The sequence below is a fragment of the Quercus lobata genome, chromosome 8 (genome assembly GCF_001633185.2).
Source record: "Quercus lobata isolate SW786 chromosome 8, ValleyOak3.0 Primary Assembly, whole genome shotgun sequence".
NCBI lineage: Eukaryota > Viridiplantae > Streptophyta > Magnoliopsida > Fagales > Fagaceae > Quercus > Quercus lobata.
In genome coordinates, this window is record NC_044911.1 from 29,288,185 (window position 1) to 29,295,468 (window position 7,284).

Here is a 7,284-nt window from a genome sequence, read left to right on the forward strand (position 1 = left end):
CTACCACCTCTCCTTTCTCAAGAGATAAGGGTTTGGAGATGGATAGGCTAGAGGGTGAATCTAGTGATGACCTAGACGGTGCTGAGACCCTGATGGACTTAGGGAGTTCATCATGCTACCCTTGTTAACGGTTAATGATTTTAGGTCCACAATCAAAGAATTACACTTCAAAACACTTAGGGCTAAGTTCTAGATACCTGACAACATCCCTCTCCATCTACCACACAAGTTAGAGGAATGCTACTATAAAGGTGTGGATGGTGTCGGGGTCTATGAGTAGATGCTGAAGACAAGGCTCAGATTCCCTCTTTGTTCTCTACACCGTCACCTTCTTCAATACCTAGGTTTGGCCATCACCCAGATATCCCCAAATGCCTAGAGGGTCTTCCTTGGTGTGGAGGTCTTGTATGGGGCTATGTCCGACGATGCTCGTAGTTTGACGGTGAAAGAATTCTTTCACTGCTACCGTTTAACTGAGATCACTCAGTCGAAGGGCATGTATAGCTTCATGCCCAGAAGCCCGTTGTTGAGGCTAGTGTGTGATACCCCTAACTCCAATAGGAACTGGAAGAGTTGGTATTTTTTCATGGAAAGAGACGAGTGGATGTGCCATCCTGGTGACAACAAGTATATGCCCATCAACACAACATGGGGTATAATGCCTCCGTTTGGTATGCACTCGTCTTAGTAGGCACTTTGTCTATTATACACCTATCTATGCTTAGGCTTTAGTTATTTCAGTTTTAAACTTGTTCTAACCATCTTCTTTTGCAGCTCGGGATCGTCTACAGGTCTCACATGAGTAGTGGAGCTTTTTGGAAAAAAATTTTAACAAGACCAAGCTATAGGAGAGGATGTGGGCCAAGTTGGTCACCTTAGACACTCTCTTTTGGTACTATGATGATCCAGAGCCCATTCCAGCCACCCATCAGTACAACGCTCAAGTACGCCAATGTAAGTCCGTCACCCAATATTTATTGTCATTTATTTTTTAAATATTATCAAACACTAACATCCATTCCCTTTGCACAGAAATGGACGCTACCAAGAGAAGGGCTTATATCAAGCAACAAGTTGCTTTAAAGAAGCAACAAGAGGGCCAGATCCCTAAGGGGACGGGTTCGGCCAACCTGTCTTCTAAGAGGAAACAGCCAAAGAGGACTGACCGTCTTCCAAAGAAACCCAAAACTGTCCTTGAACCCGTTGTGGGTTTGCAAGCTAAGGCCAAGAAGACGGTCACTCTACCTGGCTGAGAAAGGGCAAAGGACTCGTGATGGGTTCTGTCCTCATCGCTGAAAAACCACCCGTCCTCCTCCATGAGGACTCTAAGTACGCGTTGGAGCAACTCTTGTCCATCATCACAGCTGATGATTTTGAGGACTTGAGCAACCACACCACTGAGGCCATAAGGGAGACGGGGCTTTTTTGCATTGCTTAGGTGACAATGTCCATCCACTTTCTTTTTACTTTTTTCTTATTCTTCAACTTGCCTTGCTACTAACCCTTTCGTCTTTAGGCAATGTTGATGATGAAGGGGTTGATGGGGCTTTGCATGAACTATGAGACGGTGTTGGACTGTATAAGGGCAAAGGCTAGGTTGACGAAGGACGAGCTAAATGAGTTGAAGGCTTGGAAGACGGTCCAGGAGAATAAGCTTGCCATATCAGAGGAAGCTAGGGGTGAATTGGAGAAGCAGACAGAGCTGTTGAAGCAAGTCTTGGAGGACAAGGGAAAGGAAATTAGTGATACCAAGAAATAGCTCTGTCAGGAGAGGGAGGAAGCGGTACGTGAGTACTGTGACTTAACGCCCTTCTTTTAGAGCTCAAAGGCTCCTTTGCTGAAGGCTTCGACAACGCCCTCCGTCAAGTCAAGGCTTCTTATCTTGACCTAGATGTATCTCATGTTACCAGTGATGCCCAGGCCCAAACCTCAATTCAGCCAGTCCATTCCGAAAGTACGGATGAACTATTTGCTGATGACGCCATTGTAGACGACCCTCATGGTGACGGGAGGGCTGCTTTTGAAAGCCAAGCAAAAACTGTCGAGGACAGCACCCGTCAACTTGAAGATCAAGTTTTGGCAGAAAGAGACAATGATGCTCCCGTTTAGCAGTAGCTTTTATATTTATTTATTTATTTTTTGAATGTATAAATTTTGAAGAATAGCTAATGTTTAATTTAACCGTTGCCTTTTGTATCTAAACTGCTCCATTTATGGGATTTTAGCAAGATTTCATTACTTATTTTGTTTTATTCGTCTTCTTTTACGCCTTTCTTATGAATCTGTTCAGCTTATGGTTATGTATGAATACAACCTATCTTTAAGATGAACTCGTCCTCTTATAGGCTTATTTATGACCCAACGTGTTGTTGATTCCATCCACTTTGTGGACTTTTGATGATCATCCTCCTGGATGAACCCATCCTCTTAGAGCTTATTTTTTATCCAATGTTTTGTTGAATTCATCCACTTTGTGGAATTTTAATGATCATCCTCTCAGATGAACCCGTCCTCTTAGGACTTATTTTTGATCCAACGTTTTGTTGAATTCGTCCATTTTTTTCATTGTTTTAATCCAACAGGTCGTTGAGTTCGTCCACTTATGGACATGGTTTCCATCCAACCTACTGTTGAATCCATCCACTTGACGGACAATTTTTTATCATGTCGTTGGATCCGTCCATTTTTGGACTGTTTTTAGTTCAGCCTATCGCTAAACCCATCCACTTATGGACATTATTGTCTTTTTGGGTGAACCTATCCACTATGGTGGACGTGTATCTCTAACTCAACGGATTGTTGAACCTGTTCTATTTTATAGACCTTATAATTATCATCCCTTGGATGAATCTGTCCACTATGTTGGACTTATATTTTTGATACAATGGATTGTTGAACCTGTCCATTTTGTGGACCTCATAATTATCATCCCTTGGATGAATGGACTTTAATGAAATATGTAGATATACACACGATATTTCTGAATAACTCCTCTTATTACGTGGTAAACATGCAAATTGTAAAAAATTGTTCTAAAAATCCTGCCCTTTGGGCTAAAAGGAAACTACGAATAAAATTTTAACTAAAAAGCGATAAACTAGTAATGAGGAGTGTTATGTTATTGTTCATGTTGTTGCACCTACTAGTAGTATTTTTTTCAAGTGCTCTTTGTTCCATGGGTGATGTAACTTTTGTCCATCCAGTGTCTCTAGGTGGTAGGTTCCCTTCCTATGCCATGATGCAATTCTATATGGTCCTTCCTAATTAGGTCCAAGCTTCCCTTCGGAGGTGTCTTTTGTAGAGCCCATTACCTTCCTTAGGACGAGATCTCCGACCTGGAAGTCCCTGTGTCTGACCTTGGAGTTGTAGTGCTTGGCCATAAGATTTTGATATCGTGCTAATCTTTGTTCGGCTGTTGCTCTTACTTCATCCACCAAATCTAGTTGTGGGTGCATAGCATCATCGTTCTTGCCTTCATTATGGTTATCTACCTTGTAGCTTATAAGTCCCACTTCAGCCAGGATGACTGCTTTGCATCCATATGCTAGTCGAAACGGGGTTTCTCCTGTAGGTGTCCTTGCCGTTGTCCTGTACGCCCACAAAACACTTGGTAGTTCTTCCGGCCATATACCCTTTACCCCCTCAAGCCGAATCTTGATGACTTTGAGCAAGGATCGGTTTGTGACCTCAACTTGTCCATTGGCTTGTGGGTGGGCGGGTGAGGAGTAGTGGTTCTTGATCCCTAGTTATGAGCAAAAGTCTCTGAATGCGTCATTGTTGAATTGTTTCCCATTGTCAGAGACCAGTACCCTTGGTATACTGTATCTACAAATGTTGTTTTTCCATACAAAGCTTCGCACATTTTTCTTTGTGATTGTGGCCAAGGCTTCTGTTTCTACCCACTTGGTGAAGTAATCTATATCGACTACTAGGAACTTCAATTGCTTGACCGCCGTTAGGAACGGGCCTATGATGTCTAACCCCCACTAAGCAAAGGGCCATGGGGTCATCATTGGAGTGAGCTCCTCGATTGGTTGCCTTATAAGATTGCTGAATCTCTGACACTTATCGCATGCTTTGACATATGCATGGGCATCCTTTTGCATGGTTCGCCAGTAATACCAAGCCTGAATCAATTTATGTACCAACGACTATGATCCAGAGTGGTTTCTGCAAACTCCTTTGTGGACTTTTCTCATGACATAGTTTGCCTCTTCGGGGACGAGGCACCTTAGGTATGGTCGGGAGAAGCCCCTTTTATAAAGAACGTCTTTAATCAGAATGAAGCGTGCCGCTTGAACCTTTAACTTCCTTGTAGCCTCCTTGTTGCCTGGTAGCACGCCGTCCTTTAGGTAGGATGCTATTGGTGTCGTCTAATCGTTTTTGGAGCTTATCTCTTGCACACTTGTACTGTTTATTAATGATGACATTTGAACGAAAGATAATACCTGACCGGGGATGACCATGTGTTCTATTGAAGCAGCCTTAGCAAGTTGGTCTGCGTGCTCATTCTCCTCCCTTGGGGTTTGAACAAATTTTACTTGGAGGTTGTTAACCCGATCCTTCACCAGCTCAAGGTACTTCTTCATCCGTTCATTCTTGCATTCGTAGTCTCTGTTAACCTGACTGGGTACTACTTGGGAATCACAATATACGATTAGACTTTCAGCTCCCGTGGCCTGAGCAAGATCCAGCCCTGCTATCAAGGCTTCATACTCTTCTTCGTTATTGGTTGTAGGGAAATTCAGACGGACCATGCATTCAATCTTATCTCCTTCCGGGCTATGGAGTATCACACCAGCTCCACCTGCTTGCTTATTGGAGGATCCGTTTGTGTGGATGCTCCATTGTGGCAACTCTTCTGCCCCTAGCCTTCTACGTTAGTGAATTTCGCAATGAAGTTGGCGACCACCTATCCCTTAATGGCATTACGCGGACGGTACTGTATGTTGAACTCACTCAATAATATTGCCCATAATGCCATTCGTCCAACAGTTTCAGGATTACTTAGTTCTCGTCGTAAGGGCTTGTCAGTCAGGACAATCACCATGTGAGCTTGGAAGTATGGCTTGAGCTTATGGACTACTGTAACTAAAGCAAAGGTGAGCTTTTCCATTGGTGGGTATTTTCTTCTGTGCCTTTGAGTGCTCGACTCGTGCAGTATACGAGCTTCTGTACCCTGTCTTCTTCCCTGACCAAGGCTACGCTGACGGCCGTAGAAGACACTGCTAAGTAGAGGAACAATTCTTCCTTAGGCTAGGAAGGACTTAGCAATGGAGGGGATGAGAGGTAGGTCTTCAGATCCTCGAATGCCTGCTGACACTTGGCCATCCATTCAAAATATTTCTTTAGCATGCGAAAGAAAGGTAGACACTTATCTGTCGCTCTTAACACGAACCTGTTCAGGGCTGCTATTTTACTATTGAGGCTTTGTACTTCTTTCACGTTTCTTGGGGGTACCATCTCTATTATGGCTCGGATCTTGTCTGGGTTAGTTTTGATACCCTCTAAGACACCATGAACCCTAGGAACTTTCTTGCCGTTATTCCGAAGGCACACTTGCCTGGGTTGAGCTTCATGTTGTAGGAATGAAGGGTGTCAAATGTTTCCCTGAGGTCATCCAAGTGATCTTCCTCTCTTTGGCTTTTCACCAGCATGTCGTTAACATAGACCTGGACATTTCTCCCAATCTGCTGTACAAACATCTTGTTCATGAGCCTCTGATACCTCGCGCTTGCATTTTTAAGGTCAAATGGCATTACTTTATACCAGAAGAGGCCCTAGCTAGTAAACAACAAAGTCTTCTCCTAATCTTCTTCATCCATTCTGATCTGGTTGTAGCCCGAAAAAGCGTCCATGAAACTTAAGAATTGGAGTTGAACTGTAGAGTCAACTAGAACGTCGACCCACGAGAGGGGGTAGCTGTCTTTAAGGCATGCCTTGTTTAGGTCAGTGAAGTCTATGCATATCCTCCACTTCCCGTTGGCCTTCTTGACCATTACCACATTCGCCAGCCAGTTGGGGTAGTAAACCTCCCTAATGAAGTTCACTTCCTGTAACTTGTGAACCTCTTCCGCTATGGCTTGGTCTCGTTCTGGGGCAAATACCCGCTTTTTTTGGCGGATGGGTGGAAAGGAGGGCGATATGTTCAGTCTGTGCACCATGACAAAAGGGTCTATTCCTAGCATATCTTCATGGCTCCAAGCAAACACATCCCGTTTATCCTTAAGAAAAGTTGTTAGTGCTTGGCGAACCGTCAGGCTGGCAAAGGTACCAATCCTGGTTGTTCGATCAGGTTTTGAGTCGTCAAGAAGTATCTTTTCAAGCCTTTCAACAGGCTCTGTCACCATTTGGTGTTCCTATATGTTCATGGCCTAGAGGTGATCATCCATCTCCATCATAGCTATATAGCATTCGCGTGCGGCTACCTGATTTCTGCGTAGCTCCCCTACTCCATAATCGGTGGGGAATTTGATCATTAAGTGGTTGGTTGAAGTTACGGCCTTCCATGAATTGAGGCTAGGCCATCCCAAGATGGCATTATAGGTGGACAAGCAGTCGACCACAAGGAATGTTACGTCCTTAGTGATTTGCTGGGGGTAGTCGCCCACCGTCACAAATAATGTGACTACTCCGAGGGGGAATACCCTTGTTCCTCCAAAACCAATGAGCAGAGAGTTCGTCAGAACTAGTCACTCTTTATCAATCCTCATCTGTTGAAATGCTGGGTAGTAAAAGATGTCAGCTGAACTACCATTGTCAACCAGGACCTGGTGCGTATTGTAATCCCCTACTTGCATGTTGATGACAAATGTATCATCGTGTGGGTGGTGAAGACGTCGGGCATCTTTTTCTGAGAATTCGATGATGGGGTTGTCGATCCGCGGCATCTTCGACGCGGAACCTGTCAATTAGACATTATGAACCATCCTAAGGTAAGTCTTACGGGCCTTTTTGGATGACCCGATAGCTGTTGTGCCCCCCACAATCATTCTTATATCTCCTATGGGCAGTCTAGGACGCTTGTTTTCCCGTCAGGGAGCCTGCTCTTGGGGTGGATCCTCCCTCTCCTTGTTGACGAATCTCTGCAGCTTCCCTTGCCTGATGAGGGCTTCAATTTGCTGCTTCAAGTCGTAGCAATTAGTTATGTCATGGTTGTTATCATGGTGAAAGTGGCAATACTTGTCCCTGGATCTCTTATTGGGATCTCCCTTCAGCTTGCCGGGAAATGTCAGAGCCCCTTCGTCTTTAATTTGCATCAAGACTTGGTCGATTGGGGTAGTC